This window comes from Hemibagrus wyckioides, linkage group LG08 (genome assembly GCF_019097595.1).
Source record: "Hemibagrus wyckioides isolate EC202008001 linkage group LG08, SWU_Hwy_1.0, whole genome shotgun sequence".
Lineage (NCBI taxonomy): Eukaryota > Metazoa > Chordata > Actinopteri > Siluriformes > Bagridae > Hemibagrus > Hemibagrus wyckioides.
Genome location: NC_080717.1, coordinates 3,524,420 through 3,535,606, shown reverse-complemented (window position 1 = coordinate 3,535,606; position 11,187 = coordinate 3,524,420). Strand labels below are relative to the sequence as shown.

The 11,187-nt window shown below is 37.1% G+C and overlaps 1 long non-coding RNA gene across 1 annotated transcript; it reads right to left on the bottom strand.

The window, feature by feature from the left end:
- Positions 1–2,466: 2,466 nt before the first annotated feature.
- On the bottom strand, positions 2,467–5,383 carry LOC131358322 (uncharacterized). Its single transcript, XR_009205371.1, has 2 exons — positions 5,143–5,383; positions 2,467–3,182 (listed from the first exon to the last, which is right to left on the bottom strand). It is a non-coding gene; the product is annotated as an uncharacterized LOC131358322 (long non-coding RNA).
- Between the last annotated feature and the right edge of the window lie 5,804 nt (positions 5,384–11,187).

Genomic DNA, 11,187 nt, shown 5'->3' with positions numbered 1-11,187 from the left:
AAATTCTGCTCTATAAACTCGGGAATTAGATATTTCTATAAAATTCTGCTCTATGAATTCTGGAATTATAGAAATATATTTTCCACAGAATTCTATTTAATAAATTCTGAAATTATAAGGTTCCATAAATTGGGTTTCTACACACATTTCACAAAATCTGATCTGCAAATTCTAGAATTAGAAATATCTGTGAATTCTGCAAATTTCATACTATATACATTTTTAAGGGTTCCATGAATTCTGCTTTTTTCATGTTTTTTTATTTCTATCTATTTCTAAAATTTAGAACTGTGAGCTTCTACAAACTCCTTCATCCCCATCCTATAGCTTCTGTTCTGACAACTTTATGATATATATATATATATATCGTAACTGTAACATTATGGAGTTGCAAGTTTCTATAAAATATGTCCTATAAATTCTGCAATTGGGATTTTCTCTAAAATACTGTTCTGTAAAATTTGGAATTATAATATTTGATAAAATCTAGAATTTTAAGGTTCTATAAACAAAATATGTTTGAAATGACTGGAATCCTTGGGTTCTTTTGACATTTATGTATTTTATATAAATTGTGGAATTCTATAAACTATTTTCTATAAATATTTCTGTAAAAGTTGTATTAATTGCATATTATGTGATTTAATGATATAGAGAACAGTTTGACTCATTTTTAAACACTAAAACTTTCACTTTTTGCAAATCTTAAGGGTGACCAGAACAGCTAGATTATCTTTGACAAAATAAACTAAACAAATAAACAAACCAATTGAATATTTTTCTTAAATATATTTCTTCCTTTTCAGTTGGAAAATAATTTGTTGCAGAAAAACAGAGGATGTGCAAATAAACCATAAATTCCTTTTATATTCTTTAAAAAGAATAGATTATTTACAGCTCATGTACTAATGATTCATGTTTAGACCTCATAAAACATAAAACACACACACACAAAAACAAAATCTGAAATCTGGAAAATAGCCAGAAAAAACAAAGATATAAAAATGTAATTATCCATAAAAAATATATTTATTTATTTATTTGTTGATTGATTGATTGATAAAAAATAGTTTTTCTACCAAAGATTACAAAGAAATTTAAACTTTGTCTAAACTGTGCCCTTAATGAAGAAATTCAAAAATTGTAATGTATTATAAAACTTATTACATTTTCATGCAGGTGCTTCATCTATCATGTCATCCTGAAGGTGGGTTTGAAGACCACCCCCCCATTCTCTCTCCCTCTCTCTCGTTCCCATAGTCCACTCATGCAAACACAATGCGCTTGAAGGGAAACAGCTATTAGCTATTCACTTAGGCTTTAGTGGAATTAGTGGAGTTAGTGTGTAGAAAAGAGAAAACACAATGCACATGAACACACAGCTCTTAAAAACACACACTTCTCAACACATAACACACCTTCAGCTCATACAACATGTGTGACTCATTCCTTTCTTTCTTTTTAGCATGACTTAGCTGGCTAATTCAGTAGCTACGGTATGTTGCTAGCTCACGCTTGACTAGCATCCATATTTATTCCAGCACACATGTTCTCAAAGCACAATTAGCTAATTAAAAGCTAGCTACTGCGAAATCTAACTAAGCTAGCATATCCGTTTCTCGTCTCAGTGCTAATTCATTTCAGAGTCTGATTTTTCTCTGGGAAAAGTGTACGCTTCCTGTCCATCCTAAAAGCCCCTCTGAGCCTGCCATGTTACTCCAGACTGCTCTTAATCTATTTTACCCCCTAAATAAATACACGGTGATGGTATCAGATCTAAACTCGCCTCACGTTCTGGTTCGGAAGCCGTACGAGGCCTCGGGGCTAATCACTATCTGATCCTACCTCACATTTCAGCAGACAAGCCTTCTTCAATTGGCTTTTTTTCGTTCTCGCCGTGTCAGTCATGTTTTATTCCCCTGCTCTCATTTTTCCATGACATCCCTCCTAATCTGCAGAGGATGATGCATCACGGGGAAGAGAAAATGAGCCAGCGATTACGCTAAGCCGCCGCTATAATATCTAACAGTATGAAACAAAAAAAATAAGTCTTCAATTAAAGTGGAATCAGAGCGGCGTTGGCAGCGAGGATTAGGTTGGAGTCCTACGTCTTTACGTTAACGCACCAGAACCAGAACCGGACCGCCGATTATCAGCCTCCATGCTGTTTTTTTTTCCCTTCATCTTTCTTTCATGCTGGAATTCTTCAGAGGAACGATTTTATCCCAAAGACAATTTGGCCTAAAATCAAGGCTATCGATCGCTTCTTTCTGACTGTAATGATTTCTGCTTCTTCTCTAATCTGGTGTCAAAGTCAGCAGTGTGTGTGTGTGTGTGTGTGAAAGAACTTAAGGTCAATAACATGATCCTCCTTTTATCAATACTCACTTAATAGAGCCAAACATTAGCCGGATTTTTTACCGTACTCTGCTCTGGAAGCTTCTTTACCGTTTTTTATGGTGAAAAAAATATTACATTACATAACATCACATTTAAAAAAAGAAACAATCAATCGGATATGAAATGAATCTCGAACTGCGATCTAGTTTCAAGTAACTGAAAATTTGGAGACGTAATAGAGACTAAATGAATTTCATGAGAAAACGAGCTACTAATCCCTGAAGACATGTGTCAGGGATCTTGGAGTACATAAAGTACTAAAGCTGTGTGTTCCAAACGACATACTACACACTTACACCATGCACTATGTGCTCTAGTGTCTAGTGTATAAATGATAGAAGGGTCATATCAACCCAAATGGCGTAACATTCTGAACAGTGACAGAAGTGAATAGCACTGATGATCTCCTCATCATGGCACCTGTTAGTGGGTGGGATATATTAGGCAGCAAGTCAACATTTTGTCCTCAAAGTTGATGTTAGAAGCAGGAAAAATGGACAAGCGTAAGGATTTGAGCGAGTTTGACCAAAAGGGCCAAATTGTGATGGCTAGACGACTGGATCAGAGCATCTCCAGAACTGCAGCTCTTGTGGGGTGTTCCCAGTCTGCAGTGGTCAGTATCTATCAAAAGTGGTCCAAGGAAGGAACAGTGGTGAACCGGAGACAGGGTCATGGGCGGCCGAGGCTCATTGATGCACGTGTAGAATGAAGGCTGGCCCGTGTGATCCGGTCCAACAGATGAGCTACTGTTGCTAAAATTGCTGAAGAAGGTAATGCTGGTTCTGAAAAGAAAGGTGTCAGAATGACGGGTCAGGGCTGTTTTGGCAGCAAAAGGGGGAGCAACACAATATTAGGCAGGTAGTCATAATGTTATGCTTGGTCAGTGTATAAGACGTATGAGTTTGTATAAGACCTCTCGTCTACCGGAGTGTTGTCAGCCGTCTCTGAATTTTTTCCCCTTCTAACGTAATTGTAGCTCCGCCCCTTTTCTGCTTTTATTTAATCAAAGCTGTGAGTGTTGAGAGCATGAAGTGTGTATTCAATATATTCAATTTTTTGGGTTAAATAAGTGCATCACCCATTTATCTGAAGCACTCGCCTTCTACAATGGCGTAGAATAGAGTATAAGTATTTGATTTGTGTGTGTGTGTGTGGCTGTATTGCATCACTGATAGCAGATCTAATCCAGGCCTCGGGTTCACTGTTTTCTCCACACCTTCGAATCCGCGCGAGTTTCCTGATCCTGTGCTATAACATTACGACCCAGGTTCATTTTGTTGTTTCTTATCTTTCCACTTCACATGCTAGTCGCCGAAGATTAGCATCTTCAGCTGCTATGAGAGAAAACATGCTGTGGGTTTGATTTAATCAGCTTGTGTGTGTGTGTGTGTGTGTGTGTGAGATGAATTAACCCACTTAATCGTGTTGTGTTGTAAGGTGAGAACCCTCATTTCTCTCCAGAACACCTTTTTAAATCGACGTGCTATCCTGTGACGCCCTAACCCAACCCCCCCACCCAACCACACACACACAAGCAGCAAGGCGCTCTGTGGGCGTTGGGGTGTGTAGCCTGTCCGGTTCTGCTGGTTAATGGCTTTGAGCTCTGGGGAAAAGTGCTGTTAAATTAAGCATGGCCTCACACACTCTACCTCATTAATCGGTGTATGCAGCGGACCGCCCCGACTGCCCCGACTCTTTCCCCTAAAGTCAACAACTGTCTCCTTCACTCCAGGCTCTGGTCAATTACTCACACACTCTCTCTCTCTCCCCCCCCCTTTTCTCTAAGTCTCTCTCTCTTCCTCTCCCCCTACCTCTCCCTCTCTCTACCCTCTCTCTCCCTCTCTCACTCCCTCTTTTTTTCATTTAACCAGCATCTCTTTTAAACCAGAGCTCTAACTAGATGTGAAGGGAAGCAGACGCACCAGAAGACCAGAGGATATTAATAATATCGGCGCACCTTCCAACCTTTTTCCTGCAGCCTGCACACTTTCATTAAATCGTTTCCCAGCGGCTCAAATTAAAGCGAAATCATAATTTCTAAAGGCCATTCAGTGCGTTACGCTCAAGGATCTGCGTCCTAATGCGTTTTAATTGACAAGACAGCAGAAATCTTTGCCTGCTCTTGTTACTCACGACCGCAGCCACACTTTTACTGTAAATCAATCATCCTGAACGAGATCGATTTATTCCTGAAACACTGTGTCGCATACCCTGTAAAAAAATAAATCTGTATATTTTACAGTAAAATACTGGCAGCTGTGGTTGCCAGAATTTTACCGTAAATTGTAGTGACACTGTTCACCACTTTACGGTATGCTTTATTAGCAACTGTAAATTTCACAGTTGAGAACTGTTTGTTTACAACAAATTACTGTTAAAAAAAACAGACAGAATGTAAACCTGGGTAAAATAAATATACTGTAAGCCTAATTACAGTCTTTCTCAGATAAAAACCACAACACAACCATAAATCATATTACGGTATTTTAAGTTTACGGTAAATTACTGGGAGCTGTGGTTGCCAGAATTTTACTGTAAAAAACACAGTACAACACAATGCATTACAGTTGGTTTGCCTAGATTTTACTGTCAACAACTATGATTATGATTAATTACTAAATGAATAAGGTCCATTGTAAACCAAGGCACAAAAATATCATTGTCAGACTAAAGCAAGAAAACATGTACATATTCAGTGTTAAAAACAGTTTGAATTGATCAAATACCTTGTCCAGTACTCACAAATTAGTAATGAAATCTTGAAAAAACAGCACATGTCCATATGATTGGATAATCCATAGTGAAATAAACAAACATTATGTATCAGGGCTTACTTGCCCTGGATGAACAAGAGGAATAAGTCACTGAGTCCAGACTTGTGAAGACATGGGATAGAATTGGACATGATGTTCGAGAAACTGGAAGCTACAGCATGTACTGTCACTAGGACTTGCATGTTGTCCACTGTGGACTGATATGATCCTCTCTGCAGCCAGAAAACAAACAAAGCAAAGGTTAGATTGGTGCAGTGTTTGAGCATGATGCCTACACAGAGATAAACAGCCTTCTAGTTGTCCAATAAGTGGTTCAAATATGTTCAACTTTGCTCCAATGAATTATACATCAATGAAGGCAATATTTATTAATTAAATAATTAATATAGTTTTGCAGGTTATTTTTTATAACTGATGGTCTCAGGGAGAAAGTTCTCATTTCAGAAACATTTCATACAAGTCATCATAAGCATTTATTTTATGTCTGTTGACATGAAGTCTAAACACAGTTGCCTCCACTGAAGTAATCAGTAATCAAATTTACTACAACACTGACCAGTAACCAGGTCAAATGTACAACCACTGACCAATATTTATCCTGGACAAGACCAGCGTCTGATCAAAAGGGGGGATTTGTAGAACAGGAAAGAGAATGATAAGGGCCATTTCAAGAACAACTGCTAGCAGATGAGAGCAACAAAGACAGTAAGAAATAGATTGCCTTAATTGAAAGTAAAATCATCTCAAGCATCTCGATGTAGTTTGTAAACTACAATCAAATGGCTATATTAAATAAATAAATAAATGGCTAATCAAGTGCCTCACCTGGTAGAACTCACCTGTAGTAAGTTACCACATACTGTTCTTCAGGCAGTCAAGATTCAGTTCCAGCTCAGGCCCTTTGCTGCAAATCATCCCATCTCTCTCCACTGTGTTTTTACTGCCACTGTCCAAAAAAACAAAAACAAAAATTACAATCTTTAAAATACAAAAAAAAAAAATGGTTTGCTTCATGGAATTTAAAGAGTTTAGAATCTCACCATGTTCCTGGTCATCACAGTGGGCAGCACGTCGTTTCCTCCAACTCTATAACCGCTCAGGAGTTTAAATGCATACATGACATGTTGCAGAACTTCTTTTTATTTTAATAATTTATTTAAAAAAAAAAAAAAAAAAAAAAAAAAAACCCTATGTTCCGTTCATGTGTGCGTGAGACGCCGGACAAAACGAGTGTGTTGGTCCGTAAAATTTTGAAAAGCACGTGACTTGAGGGTGAGCTCCGATTGGCTTATTTCAAATTGTCCTTGAACCCTCCCAGTTTTGTTAGCGAATCAGTGTTGTTTTTATATATTTGGCCTCATGTGATTGGAGCATTCTCAACGAGTCTCATTAGCACTCAGCAGATCGCCAGTTAAAAGCCGCCACTGATTGTGATTCTTCTCCATTCACCGGTGGGAAACAACATCAACTAGCACTTTGAAAGATAATAGAGCATTTCACCTCACATTTCCTTAAATGAACTCAGGCTTTAATGGGCATTAAACGATAGATATCTACAAGATATGTTTGTAACCATCTCCAAAGCACTTCAATGAACAACGTGGTTCATTTCTGTGAAGCCTTCAATGAAGTACAAGTTGCAGCAACAAAAATAAACCTGGGTAATATCAGACCCAAATAAACACAAAACAACCACAAACACCCAAACAATTACCGCCTATAATCATTTTAATTGGATGTAGCACATTAATTATCAGATTCAACCCATATTTAAACATATTTTAATTTGAAATCAATCTAATTTAACAAACACGTAGAAATGAAGGTATGTTTTTGCTGAATGGTGAAAGGTTTTATATCGTAAATTTAAATAAACATATCAGCAAAATCTGTAATTTAGACAGAGTAATACCTTTGATTTTAGGGTAATTACTTGTTTATGAAGTTATGGCATTTTACTGTTAATTTTACCAAAATTTTCTATTTTCACAGTAACAATGTGTATTTTTTACATATTAGGACAGTAAAAATGAAAGTACATACTGTTTCTGTATTTACTGTAATTTGATGTATGTACTACGGTGATATACTATTTTTGACTTTACAGTCTTTTACTGTTGCTATTTCACAGTATTTTACTGTAATTTTCATGTACATTTTTTACAGTGTACCTTACACTTGTTCACAAAAAAAGGATTTTTCTCCAGTTTTGTTGAGTCGATGTTGAGCTTTGAGTGTCTTTGTCATGTCTCACTCCACAGTGGTGGTTAATATAAAGCTCATATAAAAAAGTAGACACTCAGGACTTCTGTAGTGTTTCATAAGTATTTCTGTTTTTTCCCAAGCCTACTAGGTGCAATATATTCATAAAAAAGTACAGAAAAAATGAAAAAAGTTATTTTTCTCAACAGAAATGTTTGTACACTATATTGGCAAATGTTTTGGGACGTCTGCCTTTCCATGCACATGAATGTAATATGGAGTTGTCCTGCCCTTTGCAGCTATAACAGCGTCAACTCTTCTGGGAAGGCTTTCCACAAGGTTTAGGAGTGTGTTTATGGGAATTTTTGACCATTCCTCTAGAAGCGCATTTGTGAGGTCAGGTACTGATGTTGGATGAGAAGGTCTGACTCACAGTCTCCTTTCTAATTCATCCCAAAGGTGTTCTATGGGGTTGAGGTCAGGACTCTGTGCAGGCCAGTCAAGTTCCTCCACACCAAACTCACTCATCCATGTCTTTATGGACCTTGTTTTGGTCACTGGTGTGCAGTCATGTTGGAACAGGAAGGGGTCATCCCCAAACTGTTCCCACAAAGAGCATGAAATTTCTTTGTATGAAGCTGAAGCATTAAGAGTTCCTTTCACTGGAACTAAGGGGCCGAGCCCAACCCCTGAAAAACAACACCTGAATTTAATGATTTGAATGGGTGTCCCTAAACTTTTGCCGATATCTTGTAAGCATTGATATCAAACCCATTTCTGGTCTCTGAGACGCTCTGAGTGCTTGTTGATCTAAAAAGCAGCTCAAATTTAATCTTCAACCAGTAAAAACACATGTCTAAAACACACTGCTAGCCAAAAGACTCATTTCAGATCAGACTCACAGCCTGAACATCACTCTTTTCTTTACACTGATTGAAAACGTCCCATAAGTCCATTTAAAAGGTTCATCATGATCACTAATGAAGCCTCAGCATGCAGGTTTTTGGTAATAAAATCCACAGCATATCAAATTCATATGAACGTGAACGCGATCTCTACAGCTTTTCTCAAGTTTTACTGGATCCTGATGGCACGCGAGTTGTTCAGCAAGTTATTTGTCATTTGTCAGGGAAAATGATGTTCTCCGTGTATGAAATATGAAGGGAGAACTGCGCTGCACGCATGAGAAGGGTCGAAGCGGAATGAAGAAAATTCACTTGGCGCTCAGAATCAAGGGAACGGAGCGTGTGGAGATCGGTACAGATGAGGCGCAGTGAGAAAACTTTCAGCAGCCATCGATCAGCGCTTCTACATAAATCTTTAAAGTCAACCCACGCTCCACAAAATCATCCTCTTTTCTTACAGAGACCTGGGACGGAGCTGCTGCGTCGTGAACTTCAGGAACTTCTCTCTAACCCTAAATGAATTATATTTTTCTGATGTAAACAGCACAAACTAATCAGTTTTATTCCTTTTATACCACAAATAGTTTTATTATATCAATATATTGAAAGTGAAATAAAAGAACAAGAATATATGAAAAAGAATGTAAAAAAACAATGAGAAGTTTTATTATATTATATAGTTAAGAAAGAAAGAAAGAAAGAAAGAAAGAAAGAAAGAAAGAAAGAAAGAAAGAAAGAAAGAAAGAAAGAAAAAATTGAAATAAAAAAAGAGTATATAAAAAAGAATTTAAAAAATCATTCAAACAACCAAATAAATAAATAAACAAACTAACTAACAAACATACAAGCAATCAATCAAACTAACAAACAAACAAATATGAAAAATAAATAAATAAATAGGAAAAAAGAAAGGTTTTATTATATTGTTTTTTTATAGTTATATTGTATTAAATAGTTTTTTTATATCGCTTTTGTATTTCTAAAAAACGAGACCTTAAAGAAAGAAGGAAAGAAAGAAAGAAAGGAAAATGTAAAAAAATACAAGAAGATATGAAAAAGAATAAAAAAAAAACAGTCATTCAAACAAACAAGCAAATAGATAGATAGACAGATAGATAGATAGATAGATAGATAGATAGATAGATAGATAGATAGATAGATAGATAGATGAAAAGGAAATATGAGAAGTTTTATATTGTATTATATAGCTCTGTTGTATTATATAGTTTTATTATATTGCTTTTGTATTTCTATTCCTCCAGGAATCAGCTTTAAAACCGAGACCAGTCAGGCTGATGAACACCAGCTGGCTACTACACGGAAGTCTCCGGAGGCAGCGGCCCACACAGCGGAACCGAAGAAGACGCGAATGAAGCCGAGTGAAAAATGACCTGAAGGATCAGAGACTAAACATGAGAGAAGCCAGAAAAAAGTCACTCCTGATCTCCAAGCACGGAGACACGTCTGTCTGAAATCCAGAGCAACGTCCTGCCTCCCTGATCGCCATCGATCAGATGCTAGCTAGCAACACACACACACACACACACACACACACACCTCAGACTCGCAGGTGCTGAAGAAAAATAAGCAGTGAGAGTTTGGATAAAGCTGAAAAGAAAGAAAAGTTGAAAAGAAATGGTGTCATGGTGTTGCGACGAGGTTGCTAAGGTCCTCCTGTGGTCTTAAAGGGTATTAGAGTGTTGCCATGGTGATCCAGGTGGTTGGAAAGATTGTTCCAGGTGGTTGCTAGGCAGTGGTGTGAAAAGGAATAAAGAAAGAGTGAAATAAAATATAAGTGCAAGGCAAAAAAAAAGGAAGGAAGGAAGGAAGGAAGGAAGGAGAATAAAAGAAAGAAAGAAAGAAAGAAAGAAAGAAAGAAAGAAAGAAAGAAAGAAAGAAAGAAAGAAAGAAAGAAAGAAAGAAAGGAAATGTGAAATAAAGAAAAAAATAAAACATATGAAAAAGAATTAAAAAACAAACACACAAACAAATAAATAAATAGGAAAAATGAGAAAGGAAAAGACTGAATGATGAAAGATGGAGTAAAGACAAGGAAAGAAAATGTGAAAGAAAAAGTACAAGCTATGAAAAACAATGTAAAAAAACAGTTACTCAAATGAAATAGATAGATAGATAGATAGATAGATAGATAGATAGATAGATAGATAGATAGATAGATAGATAGATAGATAGATAGATAGATAGATAGATAGATAGATAGATAGATAGATAGAAAATGAAAAGGGAAAAAAGACAAAATAAAGACAACAAGGAAAAAATAGCCACAATTGTAAAAGAAAGAATAAAAGAAAGAAAGAAAGAAGTGAATGAGTGTTTAAAGCCCACAGTATGTCAGGATTAGGACTTGGATCTCTGGAATCCTGTAGGAATTGTAGATCGGAGCGTTAGATGCCGGCACGCTCGTCCCAAATGAAGAAAAAAAAATCAATATCTTATTTCACTTGTGAACAGCAGTAATAAATCTCCTGATGGAAACGGATAGCGCAATATGTAGTGAGCCGTTTGGACCCGAGCAGCGTGTTGGTTTCTTAGACGTTAGATTGTCTGAGTTATTACACGGCCTGTGACACCCTTCTAGCCGGGAAAGTAAGTGACAGTTCATAGAGCCACTTACTCTTTCCTGCAGTAATCATATAGCGCTCACGCTAACTGACAGTGGCAGAGTGTGTGTACGTGTGGAGCTCTCCAGCCCGGCTCTCCCATACTCTAAAAGCTTTTTCATCCCATTAGACCTGCGTAATTCACTCATTTACTGCCTGTTGCTCTCCTCCTGTCACTCCACACACTTCTCTTAGCACACACTCTGACAGCCAAGATGAAGTCTTTAGGCAGGATGAAGACAGCTCTCCAGAAGAAGAGGAACAATATCACCGAGATGAAGAGCT